Here is a 15,147-nt window from a genome sequence, read left to right as displayed (position 1 = left end):
TCAGTCCATCCCACCTATCCCCATAGACCTCAGCTCTCTAACCCAACCCTCAGTCCATCCCACCTATCACCATAGACCTCAGCTCTCTAACCCAACCCTCAGTCCATCCCACCTATCACCATAGACCTCAGCTCTCTAACCCAACCCTCAGTCCATCCCACCTATCACCATAGACCTCAGCTCTCTAACCCAACCCTCAGTCCATCCCACCTATCACCATAGACCATCCTCGTTTGGTTTCCATGTGCCATATATTTTTCAATTGTGCAGTGATGTTTTACATAATCTAAATCATACAGTATCCACAGATTGTGAGCTAAAGATGAAACCCTTTCCTACCAGTATTATTATATTATTTATTGACTGACTATGGCTTTCCAAATCACCCAACATTGCTATTTGTAAGGTTAATTTTAAGTGAACGTTGTGCTTTTTTAACCATTCCTGAACTTGTGACAAGAAACAAGATACACTTAGATTGGAGTCATTAAAACTAGTTTTTCAACTACTCCACAAATTCCTTGTTAACAAACTATGGTTTTGGCAAGTCGGTTAGGACATCTACTTTGGGCATGACACAGGTAATTTTTCCAACAACTGTTTACAGAGAATATTTAACTTGTAATTCACTGTATCACAATTCCAGTGGGTCAGAAGTGTACATACACTAAGTTGACTGTGCCTTTAAACAGTTTGGAAAATTCCAGGCTTTAGAAGATTCCGATAGGCTAATTGACATAATTTGAGTCAATTGGAGGTGTACCTCTGGATGTATTTCAAGGCCGACCTTCAAACTCAGTGCCTCTTTGTTTGACATCATGGGAAAAATCAAAAGAAATCAGCCAAGACCTCAGAAAATCAAATTGTAGGCCTCCACAAGTCTGGTGAATATTTATTGTTTTAGTTCACTGTGTTTTCAATTGGTTTTCTATGGGAAACTAGATTTCTGAGGCACCTGGTTGCAGTTCCTATGGCTTCCACTAGATGTCAACAGTCTAGAAATTGGTTGATGTTTTTCTTTTGAGTAATGAAGAAGTTGCCCTGTTCAGACTGAGTGAGTGTCAAGCCAAGTGGACTCTTTTGTTTGGGGCGCCCGACCTGCAGCTCGCTCCATTTTGATTTTATCCGCTATTGAACACAGTATATTATGTCTTAAATTTGATCAATTATTTACGTTTTAGGATACCTAAAGTTGGATTAGGAAAGTTGTTTGAAATGATTGGACCAAGTTTACAGGTAACTTATTAGATCATTTGTAGTCATGTTGGGCGAGTTGGAACCGGTGTTTTTCTGAATCAAATGCGCCAAATAAATTGACATTTTGGGGATATAACGAAGGAATTTATCGAACAAAAGGACCTTTTGTGATGTTTATGTGACATTTTGGAGTGCCAACAGAAGAAGATCTTCAAAGGTAAGGCATGAATTATATTGTAATTTCTGACTTTCGTGTCGCACCTCCCTGGTTGAAAATGATTTGTTATGCGTTTGTATGATGAGGCACTGTCCTCAGATAATCGCATGGTTTGCTTTCACCATAAAGACTTTTTGAATTCTGACACGGTGGCTGGATTAACAAGAAGTTAAGCTTTTCTTTGGTGTATTGCACTTGTGATTTTATGAAAGTTAAATATTTCTAATAATTTAATTTGAATTTCGCGCTCTGCAATTTCACCGGATGTTGTCGAAACAGCCATAACAGCTTATCCTCAATAAAAACTAAAATAATTGTGTTTTCTAAAGCAAGAAATAGACCTCTGAACCTTTCACCTATTACGACCTGTCAGGGCAATGAGATTGAGACTGTAAACTCATATATATCTTGGAATTCTAATTGATGACGGCCTCTTTTAAATTGCATATTCAACTTACAAAAAAATTTAATCGGAAGTTGGGATTGTATTTTAGCATTGAGATGTATTTTCAACTGCAAAACCCTTACACACCACTGCACTTTATATACCAGGGTTGACTGGCCTTCTCTAGTCAATCGTAGGCTCAGTCACTAGTATACGTTTATTTACAAAGCCATTTTGGTTTAGTACCTTTTTATTTGGGCATTTTTATTGTTCAGAAATGTGGTGGGACCCCCTTCGTTCGCAGGACTTTATCCTGCTGTTCCAAATGTCCGAACTGAACTTGGTAAAAAGGGCTTTTATTCTACTCCACGCCATCAGCTTGGAACTAGAGGTCGACCGATTAATCAGAATGGCCGATTAATTAGGGCCGATTTCAAGTTTTCATAACAATCGGAAATCTGTGTTTTTGGGCGCTGATTTTGCAGAATAAAAAAATAAAATTATACCTTTATTTAACTAGGCAAGTCAGTTAAGAACACATTCTTATTTTCAATGACGGCCTAGGAACGGTGGGTTAACTGCCTTGTTCAGGGGCAGAATGACAGATTTTCAACTTGTCAGCTCGAGGGATCTAGTCTTGCAACCTTACAGTTAACTTGTCCAATGCTATAACCACCTGCTTCTCGTTGCACTCCACAAGGAGTCTGCCTGTTACGCGAATGCAGTAGAAGCCAAGGTAAGATGCTAACTAGCATTAAAGGTAATTTGCTAGCTAGCATTAAACATATCCTATAAAAAACAATCAATCAATCATAATCACTAGTTATAACTACACATGGTTGATGATATTACTAGTTTATCTAGTGTGTCCTGCGTTGCATATAATCGATGCAACGCTGGGGGATGATTTAACAAAAGCGCATTTGCGAAAAAAGCACAATCGTTGGAGGACTGTACCTAACCATAAACACCAATGCCTTTCTTAAAATCAATACACAGAAGTATATATTTTTAAACCTGCATATTTGGCTAAAAGAAATCCAGATTAGCAGGCAATATTAACCAGGTGAAATTGTGTCACTTCTCTTGCGTTCATTGCACGCCGAGTCAGGGTATATGCAACAGTTTGGGCAGCCTGGCTCATTGCGAACTAATTTGCCAAAATCGTACGTAATTATGACATAACATTGAAGGTTGTGCAATGTAACAAGAATATTTAGACTTAGGGATGCCACTGAAATAATAAACGTTTTGTTTTCGAAATGATAGCTTCCGGATTCGACCATATTAATGACCAAAGGCTCGTATTTCTGTGTGTTATTATATTATAATTAAGTCTATGATTTGATGGAGCATTCTGCCTGAGTGATAGTAGGCAGCAGCAGGCTCATAAGCATTCATTCAAACGGCACTTTTGTGCGTTTTGCCAGCAGCTCTTCGCAAGCACAGTGCTGTTTATGACTTCAAGCCTATCAGCCTAATGGCTGGTGTAACCGATGTGAAATGGCTAGCTAGTTAGCGGGGTGCGCGCTAATAGCGTTTCAAACGTCACTCGCTCCGAGACTTGGAGTAGTTATTCCCCCCGCGGCTTTTGTGGAGAGATGGGTAACGCTGCTTTGAGTGTGGCTGTTGTCGATGTGTTCCTGGTTCGTGCCCAGGGAGGAGCGAGGAGAGGGACGGAAGCTATACTGTTACACTGGCAATACTAAAGTGCCTATAAGAACATCCAATAGTCAAAGGTATATGAAATACAAATGGTATAGAGGGAAATAGTCCTATATTAACTACAACCTAAAACCTCTTACCTGGGAATATTGAAGATTCATGTTAAAAGGACCCACCAGCTTTCATATGTTCTCATGTTCTGAGCAAGGAACTGAAACGTTAGCTTTTTTACATGGCACATATTGCACTTTTACTTCTCTTTTACTTCTTTGTTTTTGCATTATTTAAACCAAATTGAACATGTTTCATTATTTATTTGAGGCTAAATGGATTTTTATTGATGGATTATATTAAAGTTAAAATAATTGTTAATTCAGTATTGTTGTCATTGTTATTATTACAAATATATTAAAAAATAAATATAATAAAAGAATATAAATTTTTTTTTTTTTTAAATCAGACAATTAATCGGTATCAGCTTTTTTGGTCCTCCAATAATCGGTATCGGCGTTGAAAAATAATAATCGGTCGACCCTTACTTGGAACAAAATACTTTTAAACTGGAAGAACTTGTCCCTATTGGTATTTTAAAAATAATTGATGAAGGATGTGAGGCTGATTCCCTGACCTGTCAAAGTTTTTACATTTGCTGTTTTATTGTTATACTCTTGTGAATTTTATTGTTTTTTTTACTAGATTACTTGTAGTTTTTCATGTTGTCTGTCTCTAATTGTGTAATGACTTGGTGCTGCCTATCTTGGCCAGGATGCTCTTGAAAAAGAGATTTCAAATCTCAATGAGCCCATCCTGGTTAAATAAAAGGTTAAATAAATGTAATTTTTTAAATAAAAATATAGCTTCATAAATCCGTTCAAACTCTATTATCGGATGATGACAAGGGTGGGGATCAAATGGATTAGTTTGACCCAAAAAATGATAAGGTTTGTTGAATTTATGGATAAATGGGTTGGTGATGCAAAATCTCTGGTCACTGAACATCACCCTGAAATAGATGCCGATGACGTCACAAAACTCGAGGAGATCCTCAGAGGCTTCCTCCACAACTTCAAGTAGGATAAGAGCTGCTCTATTGGCCAAGGCAGAAGCACTCAGAAGCAGGAATACTAGCTGAGCTAAAACGCCAAAAAGGAAAACCTGGAAATGCAAGCCCATCTAATGCCAAAGTAAAAGTTCTGGAAGAACATGAAGATTCCTTACAAATGGGACCAAAGACACAAAAGGATTTGCATGAATTTATATCATGAGGAGTTCAGAATATTGAGGCCTCTTAGGACCCTGGAAAAGGTCAATCCGTCTTCTGTGGAGAACTCACCAGAGGAGGATGAAATGTACACTAGTCCTCGCCTGAACCCAAAGCACAAGATGTACGGCCTAGGAGTAGCCACCAGCATATCATCATGGCCAACAGGTGGCACCAATATGCCAAACAATTTATATAATTTATATATTTGCTGCTGTTCGACACAGATAAAGCAAAGTGACTGAACACATTGTCAAGCAGCAAAGGTTGTCACTACTTCCTGTCAGAGAAATTCCAGTCATTCATAAGAGCCTTTGAGCACAGTATAGACAGCAAAGCTGACAGGAGTCAAGACAAGATGTATTTCTTACAAATGGTCAGGCAAGAGAACTAGTCTGCAGCTGTCATCATATGGAAGTTGGGGTGGGCTACAGGGAAGCTAGGAGGCTATTAGAACAGCATTTTAGAAGTGAAATGATAATATCTACTGCTTACATGGAGAATTGGGCTGGTCTGCCATTGAAACTGAGGATGGTAATTGTATTTATTTAATTTAACTAGGCAAGTCAGCTCTTCACACAAACGCACTTTTCGTGCAAGGATGCTGCAATGCGATACAACATATTGGATTTATGGATTAAGTGAATAGCACCTCAAACATGAGAATAATCCTTTTAAAATGACCATTCAAACTTGAGTTCTGTAGCCTGTGATATTCAAGAATGAACTAACCTTGTGCTTTTCATTGCGAGGCAAGACCCTTTCAATAGGAATAGAACTCCAAAAGCCAAACTCTCAAACCAAAGCTTCAGTTGAAGTCAGGAAGCTATGCAACACTTGGTCTGACAAGCTTCTCCGTACGGAATGTTGCTGAGCTGCCTGTATAGAAAAACTCTGCCGGAAAAAAACACTCCACACGCTAAAGGACAGGGTTGAAAGGTCTTCCAGAGAGTCTGCTGGAGAGACAACAGAGGACACTGTGTGCAATGCTATGGTTTCTCTTTCCACAAGTGGCCACACTGGGGTCGGCAACAAAGGCTACCGTCTCGCCATCGTGCCTGTGCAAATCAAACATACTAAAGAAAACAAAATCATACAGACCTATGAGTTTTTATATACCGGCAGCTCAGCAACATTCTGTACGGAGAAGCTTGTCAGACCTCAACGGCAGGGGAAAGAGAACATTCTGTTAAAGACACTGGGACAGAGGAAACTGGTGGGCTGTTACAAAACACATGGACTTGTGGTCTTCAAACTTCCAGAAGTATACACTCATAGAGACATTCTCATCACAAAGGAAATCAAGATCACATCAGCAATGGTCAAATTTGAATGAGGTCAATCTAACAGTATTGATGCAAATGTGGGCCTTCTCATTGGTGTCTTACGACCGAAAAGGGCAAAGGTCTGGGTGTAAGGAACTGACGGCGAGCGGGTAATCTTCCTTGATTTTTTAAATATTTAACTTTGCAAGTCAGTTAAGAACCTGATCTGACCATAAGACTATCCTCCTGATTCCTGCTTACAAGCAAAAACTAAAGCAGGAAGGACCAGTGACTCGGTCAATAAGAAAGTGGTCAGATGAAGCTTCAATACAGGACTGATTTGCTAGCACAGACTGGAATATGATCCGGGATTCTTCTGATGAAATTGAGGAGTACACCACATCAGTCACTGGTTTCATCAATAAGTGCATCGATGACATCGTCCCCACAGTGACTGTACGTACATACCCCAACCTGAAGCCATGGATTACATGCAACATCCACAATGAAAGCTGTCGCTTTCAAGGAGCAGGACTCTAACCCGGACACTTACAAAAAAACATCCCGCTCTGCCCTCAGACGAACCATTAAAAACAGGCAAAGCATCAATACAGGACTAAGATTGAATCATACTACATTGGCTCCGACACTTGTCAGATGTGGCAGGATTTTCAAACTATTACAGACTGAGCTGCACTGTGACACGAGCCTACCAGACCAGCTAAATTACTTCTATGCTAGCATTGAGGCATGCATGAGAGGCACATGCATGAGAGGCATATGCATGAGAGCATCAGCTGTTCCGGACAACGCTGATCACTGATCCGTAGCCAATCTGAGTAAGATCTTTAAACAGGTCAACATTCATCATTCATATGGCCGTAGATGGATTACCAGGACATGGCAAGTGTCTTCACTCACATTTCCAACCTGTTCCTGACAGAGTCTGTAATACCAACATGTTTCATGCAGACCACCATAGTCCCTGTGCCCAAGAACACTAAGGCAACCTGCCTAAATGACTACTGACCCGTAGCACTCATGTCTGTAGTCATAAAGTGCTTCGAAAGGCCAGTCATGGCTCATATCAACACCATTATCCCAGAAACCCTAGACCCACTCCAATTTGAATAAAACCCCAAAAGATCCACAGATGATGCAATCTCTATTGCACTCCACACTGCCCTTTCCCACCTGGACAAAAGGAACCCCTATGTGAGAATGCTGTTCATTGACTACAGCTCAGCATTCAACACCATAGTGCCCTCAAAGCTCATCACTAAGCTAAAGACCCTGGGACTAAACACCTCCCTCTGCAACTGGATCCTGGACATCATGACAGGCTGCCCCCAGGTGGAAAGGGTAGGTAACAACACATCTGCCATGCTGATCCATAACAGGAGGGCCCCTCAGGGGTGCGTGCTTAGTCCCCTCCTGTACTCCCTGTTCACCCATGACTGCATGACCAGGCACGACTCCAACACCCTCATTACGTTTGCAGACGACACAACAGCTTGATCACCGACAACAATGAGAGAGGTGGTGGTCAGAGACCTGGCAGTGTGGACAACCGGAAAAGGAGGACGGAACACGCCCCCATTCTCATCCTGTAGTGAAGCAGGTTTAGAGACTCAAGTTCCTTGGTGTTGACATCACCAACAAACTATCACGGTCCAAACACACCAAGGCAGTCATAAAGAGGGCACAACAAAGACTATCCTCAGTAGACTGAAAAGATTTGGCATGTGTGCTCAGATCCTAAAAAAGTTCTATAGCTGCACCATCGAGAGCATCCTGACTGGTTACATCACTGCCTGGTATGGCAACTGCTTAGCCTCCGACCTCAAGGCACTACAAAGGGTAGTGCATACGGCCCAGTACATCACTGGAGCCAAGCTTCCTGCCATCCAGGACCTCTACACCAGGCGGTGTTAGAGGAAGGCCCTAAAATTTATCAAAGACTCCAGACTCTCTCTGCTACCGCATGAAAAGCAGTACCGGAGCGCCAATTCTAGATCCAAGAGGCTCCTTAACAGCTTCTACCCTCAAGCCATAAAACTGCTGAACAATTAATCAAACGGCTAACCAGATTATTTGCATTTGCCCCCCCCCCCACTCCCTCTTTTACGCTGCTGCTACTCTCGATAATTATCTATGCATAGTCACTTTAACTCTACCTACAGTTGAAGTCGGAAGTTTACATACACATAGGTTGGAGTCATTAAAACTCATTTTTCCAACTACTCCACAAATTTTTTGTTAACAAATTAGCTCTGGGAAGTCAGTTAGGACAATTACTTTGTGCATGACACACGCAAATTTTTACAACAATTGTTTACAGACAGATTATTTCACTTATAATTTCATTGCATCACAATTGGGTCAATTGGAGGTGTACTGTGGATGTATTTCAAGGCCTACCTTCAAATTCAGTGCCTCTTTGCTTGACATCATGGGAAAATCAAAAGCAATCAGCCAAGACCTCAGAAAAGAAATTGCAGACCTCCACAAATCTGGTTCATCCTTGGGAGCAATTTCCAAACGCCTGAAGGTTCACCTGTACAAACAATAGTACGCAAGTATAAACACCATGGGCCCACGCAGCCGTCAAAGCTACAATACATGACTCTACAATTATTCGGACATTTCACGTTCTTAAAATAAAGTGGTGATTCTAACTTACCTAAGACAGAGACTTTTTGCTAGGATTAAATGTCAGGGATTGTGAAAAACTGAGTTTAAATGTATTTGGCTAAGGTGTATGTAAACTTCCGACTTCAACTGTTCATGTTCATATTACCTCAATTACCTCAACTAACCTGTGCCCCCGCACATTGACTCGGTACCGGTACCCCCTGTATATAGCCTCCACATTGACTCGGTACTGGTACCCCCTGTATATAGCCTCCACATTGACTCTATACTGGTACCCCCTTTATATAGCCTCCACATTGACTCGGTACCGGTACCCCCTGTATAAAGCCTCCACATTGACTCTGTACCGGTACCCCCTGTATATAGCCTCCACATTGACTCTGTACCGGTACCCCCTGTATATAGTCTCCACATTGACTCGGTACTGGTACCCCCTGTATATAGCCTCCACATTGACTCGGTACTGGTACCCCCTGTATATAGCCTCCACATTGACTCGGTACTGGTACCCCCTGTATATAGCCTCCACATTGACTCGGTACTGGTACCCCCTGTATATAGCCTCCACATTGACTCTGTACTGGTACCCCCTGTATATAGTCTCCACATTGACTCGGAACTGGTACCCCCTGTATATAGCCTCCACATTGACTCGGTACCCCCTGTATATAGCCTCCACATTGACTCTGTACTGGTACCCCCTGTATATAGCCTCCACATTGACTCTGTACTGGTACCCCCTGTATATAGCCTCCACATTGACTCGGTACTGGTACCCCCTGTATATAGTCTCCACATTGACTCTGTACCGTAATACCCTGTAAATAGCCTCCACATTGACTCTGTACCGTAATACCCTGTATATAACCTCCACATTGACTCTGTACTGGTAACCCCTGTATATAGCCTCCACATTGACTCTGTAGCGGTAACCCTGTATATAGCCTCCACATTAACTCGGTACTGGTACCCCCTGTATATAGTCTCCACATTGACTCTGTACCGTAATACCCTGTAAATAGCCTCCACATTGACTCTGTACCGTAATACCCTGTATATAACCTCCACATTGACTCTGTACAGGTACCCCCTGTATAAAGCCTCCACATTGACTCTGTACCAGTACCCCCTGTATAAAGCCTCCACATTGACTCTGTAGCGGTACCCCCTGTATATAGCCTCCACATTGACTCTGTACAGGTACCCCCTGTATAAAGCCTCCACATTGACTCTGTAGCGGTACCCCCTGTATATAGCCTCCACATTGACTCTGTAGTGGTACCCCCAGTATATAGCCTCCACATTGACTCGGTACTGGTACCCCCAGTATATAGTCTCCACATTGACTCTGTATCGTAATACCCTGTAAATAGCCTCCACATTGACTCGGTACTGGTACCCCCAGTATATAGTCTCCACATTGACTCTGTACCGTAATACCCTATATATAACCTCCACATTGACTCTGTACTGGTAACCCCTGTATATAGCCTCCACATTGACTCTGTACTGGTAACCCCCTGTATATAGCCTCCACATTGACTCTGTACCGTAATACCCTATATATAACCTCCACATTGACTCTGTACTGGTACCCCCTGTATATAGCCTCCACATTGACTCTGTACTGGTACCCCCTGTATATAGCCTCCACATTGACTCTGTACCGTAATACCCTATATATAACCTCCACATTGACTCTGTAGTGGTACCCCCTGTATATAGCCTCCACATTGACTCTGTACAGGTACCCCCATTATAAAGTCTCCACATTGACTCTGTACTGGTACCCCCTGTATATAGCCTCCACATTGACTCTGTACCGTAATACCCTATATATAACCTCCACATTGACTCTGTAGTGGTACCCACTGTATATAGCCTCCACATTGACTCTGTACAGGTACCCCCATTATAAAGCCTCCACATTGACTCTGTACTGGTACCCCCTGTATATAGCCTCCACATTGACTCTGTACTGGTACCCCCTGTATATAGCCTCCACATTGACTCTGTACAGGTACCCCCTGTATATAGCCTCCACATTGACTCTGTACAGGTACCCCCTGTATATAGCCTCCACATTGACTCTGTACAGGTACCCCCTGTATATAGCCTCCACATTGACTCGGTACTGGTACCCCCTGTATATAACCTTCACATTGACTCGGTACCGTAATACCCTGTATATAGCCTCCACATTGACTCTGTACCGTAATACCCTGTATATAACCTCCACATTGACTCTGTACCGTAATACCCTGTATATAACCTCCACATTGACTCTGTACCGTAATACCCTGTATATAGCCTCCACATTGACTCTGTACTGGTACCCCCTGTATATAGCCTCCACATTGACTCGGTACTGGTACCCCCTGTATATAGCCTCCACATTGACTCGGTACTGGTATATAACCTCCACATTGACTCTGTACCGTAATACCCTGTATATAACCTCCACATTGACTCTGTACTGGTACCCCCTGTATAAAGCCTCGCTACTGTTATTTTACTTTTGCCTTTTCACCATTTGTTATTTTAAATGTTAACTTTACACTTATTTTTCTTAAAACTGCATTGTTGGTTAAGGTCTTCTAAGTAAGCATTCCACTGTAAACCTGTTGTATTCAGCGCATGTGACAAATAAAATGTCCTTTGATTTGAATAAATGTTTTGAGGTAAACAGTACCAATGTTGGAAAAAACAGTCTTCCTTAAATGTTGAGTCACATTTGTTTATTTTGCAATCTATAGCACAATATAAGCCACACTGCTTCTTGACACACTGCTCACTTAACCCGGAAGCCAGCCACACCAACATGTTGGAGGAAACACCATCCAGCTGGCAACTGAAGTCAGCTTGCAGGTGCCCTTGCCCGCCACAAGGAGTTGCTAGAGCGCAATGGGACAAGGAAATGCAATGTGACACAGCCTGGGATCGAACCCGGGACTGTAGTTATGACTCAAGCACCACCCCGGGAAGCCCTTCAGTTTTTTATTTTTAATACATTTGCCAAAATTAATGAAACAGTTTTTGCTTCATCATCATAGGATATTGTGTGAACAATTTAATCAATTTTAGAATAAGGCTGTAACATTACAAAATGTGGAAAATGCCAATTGGTCTAAATACTTTTCAAACACAAGGTATATACTGTATTCTGGTCATTGAACACAAGGTATATACTGTATTCTGGTCATTGAACACAAGGTATATACTGTATTCTGGTCATTGAACACAAGGTATATACTGTATTCTGGTCATTGAACACAAGGTATATACTGTATTCTAGTCATTGAACACTGGTCACTTTGATAATGTTACATACAAAACACACCACTATATGTAGATATAAATATATGTACATATAATATAGTGAGTTGAGCACAGTACAGTACAATACAGTAAGTACAAGTACTGTATTGTACTGCACTGTGCTCTACTGAAATCAAGAAATATCAGAACGAGGCTGGAATATTTATATATATTTATATATATATATATATATTTCTTGATTTCAGTAGAGCACAGTGCAGTACAATACAGTACTTGTACTTACTGTATTGTACTGTGCTCAACTCACTGTACAGTATGGTGCTGTACTGGTCTGTACTCAATACTGTGTTATCCAAACATCAATGATGGGTTTGGATTTGGTCCAGTCAGTCTGTGGACGTTAACATCCAGGCTAGGGTGGACTGACCAAATGTCAAGTATATTTCACCTCGGTTGGTACTCAGTGGGTGAGGATGCTGGTTACATTAAACGTAAAGAGAGGAGGCTCATGGGTAGGTGTCAGTAAGATCCAGGAGAGATGACGCACACACATACACTACCGTTCAAAAGTTTGAGTCACTTAGAAAGTTGGAAAATTAATAGGAAATATAGTCAAGATGTTGACAAGGTTATAAATAATGAGTTTTAATTGAAATTACAATTGTGTCCTTCAAACTTTGCTTTCATCAAAGAATCCTCCATTTGCAGAAATTACAGCCTTGCAGACCTTTGGCATTCTAGTTGTCAATTTGTTAAGGTAATCTGAAGAGATCACCCCATGCTTTCTGAAGCACCTCCCACAAGTTGGATTGGCTTGATGGGCACTTCTTACGTACCATACAGTCAAGCAGGTTCCACAACAGCTCAATGGGGTTGAGATCCGGTGAATGTGCTGGGCACTCCATTATAGACAGAATACCAGCTGACTGCTTCTTCCCTAAATAGTTTTTGCATCTTTTGGCGCTGTGCTTTTGGATCATTGTTCTGTTGTAGGAGGAAATTGGCTCGAATTAAGCACCGTCCACAAGGTTTGGCATGGAGTTGCAAAATGGAGTGATAGCCTTCTTTCTTCAAGATCCCTTTTACCCTGTTCAAATCTCCCACTTTACCACCACCAAAGCACCCCCAGACCATCACATTGCCTCCACCATGCTTGACAGATGGCGTCAAGCACTCCTTCAGCATCTTTTCATTTTTCTGATTCTCACAAATGTTATTCTGTGTGATCCGAACACCTCAAACTTAGATTTGTCTGTCCATAACACTTTTTCCCAATCTTCCTCTCTCCAGTGTCTGTGTTCTTTTGAGCATCTTAATCTTCTATTTTTATTGGCTAGTCTGAGATATGGCTTTTTCTTTGCAACTCTGTCTAGAAGGACAGCATCCGGAGTCGCTTCTTCACTGTTGATGTTGAGACTGGTGTTTTGCGGGACTATTTAATGAAGCTGCCAGTTGAGGACTTGTGAGGCGTCTGTTTCTCAAACTAGACACTAATGTACTTGTCTTCATGCTCAGTTGTGCACCGGGGCCTCCCACTCCTCTTTCTATTCTGGTTAGAGCCAGTTTGCGCTGTTCTGGGAAGGGAACTGTTCACAGTGTTGTACGAGATCTTCAGTTTCTTGGCAACTTCTTGCATGGAATAGCCTTCATTTCTCAGAACAAGAATAGACTGATGAGTTTCAGAAGAAAGGTCTTTGTTTCTGGCCATTTTGAGTCTGTAATCAAACCCAGAAATGCTGATGCTCCAGATACTCACCTAGTCTAAAGAAGGCCAGGTTTATTGCTTCTTTCAATCCGCACAACAATTTTCAGCTGTGCTAACATAATTGCAAAATGGGTTTTCTAATGATCAATTAGCCTTTAAAAATGATAAACTTGGATTAGGTAACATTCCATTGGAACATGGAGTATTGGTTGCTGATAATGGGCATATAAGGAGTTTTCAGCTACAATAGTCATTTACAACATTAACAATGTCTACACTGTAATTCTGATTAATTTGATATTTTAATGGCAAATATTTTTTTTGCTTTTCTTTCAAAACAATAAGGACATTAATAAGTGACAAACTTTTGAAAGTTAGTGTTTGTGCATGTACACACACAAAAAAATATATATATGTACACACACACAGTGCCAGTCAAACGTTTGGACACAACTACTCATTCCAGAGTTTTTCCTTTATTTTCTACATTGTACAATAAGAGTGAAGACATCAAAACTATGAAATAACACATGGAATCATGGAAACCAAAAAGGTGTTAAGCTAATATATGCATATTATTAGTAGATTTGGATAGAAAACACTCTGAAGTTTCTAAAACTGTTTGAATCATGTCTGTGAGTATAACAGAACTTATGTAGCAGGCAAAACCCCAAGGACAAATCATTCAGATTCTTTTTTTTTTTTTGAGGTCACTGTCTATTCAATGAGTTTTCATTGGGAAACTAGATTTCTAAAGGACTTGTTTGCAGCTTCCACTGGATGTCACCAGTCTTTAGAAATTGGTTGAGGTTATGCCTTTGTGTAATGAAGAAGTACAGCCATCTTGAATGACTGTCACGTTATGTGTGCTGTTTGCGCAAGATCAGAAAGGTAGCGTTAGTTTGTTGTCTTCCTGTATTGAACACAGATAGTCCCGTATACAATTTGATCGATTATTAACGTTTAAAAATACCTAACGTTGTATTACAAAAGTAGTTTGAAATGTTTTGGCAAAGTTTACAGGTAACTTTTGAGATATTTTGTAATGACGTTGCGCAAATTGGAAGCTGTGTTTTACTGGATCAAACGTGCCAAATAAATGGACATTTTGGATATATATTGACGGAATTAATCGAACAAAAAGGACCATTTGTGATGTTTATGGGACATATTGGAGTGCCAACAAAAAAAGCTCATCAAAGGTAAGGCATGATTTATATTTTATTTCTGAGTTTTGTGTAGCGCCTGCAGGGTTGAAATATGCTTTCTCTCTTTGTTTTCTGTTGTGCTATCATCAGATAATAGCATCTTATGCTTTCGCCGAAAAGCCTTTTTGAAATCTGACATGTTGGCTGGATTCATAACGAGTGTAGCTTTAATTTGGTATCTTATATGTGTGATTTAATAAAGTTTGATTTTTATAGTATTTATTTTATTTGAATTTGGCGCCCTACATTTTCCCTGGCTATTGGCCAAGAGGAAATAGCCCCTATCCCAGAGAGGATAACAGAACTCATA

At 40.9% G+C, this 15,147-nt stretch overlaps 1 protein-coding gene across 6 annotated transcripts in view; it reads right to left on the bottom strand.

The window, feature by feature from the left end:
• The window catches only part of LOC135559069 (transcriptional repressor p66 alpha-like), a 56,541-nt gene that overhangs the window by 33,256 nt on the left and 8,138 nt on the right, over nucleotides 1-15,147 (bottom strand). For 5 of the 6 annotated variants that reach the window (XM_064993421.1, XM_064993429.1, XM_064993427.1 and 2 more), the window contains exon 2: nucleotides 8,412-8,547. The exons of the other annotated variant lie outside the window; for it this stretch is intronic. The gene's annotated coding sequence lies outside the window, so the exon portion shown is untranslated. The remainder of the gene's footprint in view (nucleotides 1-8,411; nucleotides 8,548-15,147) is intronic. 6 annotated transcript variants of the gene reach the window in all.

Source organism: Oncorhynchus masou, chromosome 17, assembly GCF_036934945.1.
Source record: "Oncorhynchus masou masou isolate Uvic2021 chromosome 17, UVic_Omas_1.1, whole genome shotgun sequence".
Taxonomy (NCBI): domain Eukaryota; kingdom Metazoa; phylum Chordata; class Actinopteri; order Salmoniformes; family Salmonidae; genus Oncorhynchus; species Oncorhynchus masou.
Note: the sequence above shows the minus strand (reverse complement) of the source record. Positions and strands in the feature narration are given on the sequence as shown.